Here is a 623-nt window from a genome sequence, read left to right on the forward strand (position 1 = left end):
GAACCGCCTGGATTGCGCTGTCGTACTTGGAGCTCCCTTGATGCTCCACGCTCAGCTATCTCGAATTCCAAGAAAACTGGTTCCTCGCCAATTCAGAGTGCGCAGCAAACACCTAAAAAAAAAGTACTTCTCCTGAGCTCCGCCCCCAAGATGGCCGAAAGCCACTTCAAGCTCGAAGTGCGCGAGCGCACTCACTGCCCTTCGCCGAGCGTCTCGCGCAGCCGCACTTAGCGTATCCCAGTGCTGGTGCTTTCCGCGCAGCCGCACCCACCGCCCTCTGTGACTGCCTCCTTGTGCGAGAACTGCGCAGCCGCACTCAGCTTCCCTTCCAAGCTCCGCCCCTCAAGTTCTAATTGCACAGCCGCCTATAAGCTCCACCTCCTCACCTCACAGGGAGGCGTGTCCCGATGCAGGGGCATGGCTTTCGCGGAGGGGGCGGAGCCAGTCCGGGACTGTGCCTATAAAAGCGGCCGCGCCGGCCGCGCGCGCGGCTCCTCTCCGTGGCGTTTGCCCAGTGGAGGGGTCCGCAGTGGCGGTGGTGGCGGCGGTGGCGGTGGTGGCGGCGGTGGTGGCGGCGGTGGCGGCGGTGGCGGCGGCGGCGGCGGGGCTGTTCCCCGCGCTGC

Source organism: Nannospalax galili, unplaced genomic scaffold, assembly GCF_000622305.1.
Source record: "Nannospalax galili isolate Female #2095 unplaced genomic scaffold, S.galili_v1.0 scaffold77, whole genome shotgun sequence".
In the NCBI taxonomy this organism is placed as follows: Eukaryota; Metazoa; Chordata; class Mammalia; order Rodentia; family Spalacidae; genus Nannospalax; species Nannospalax galili.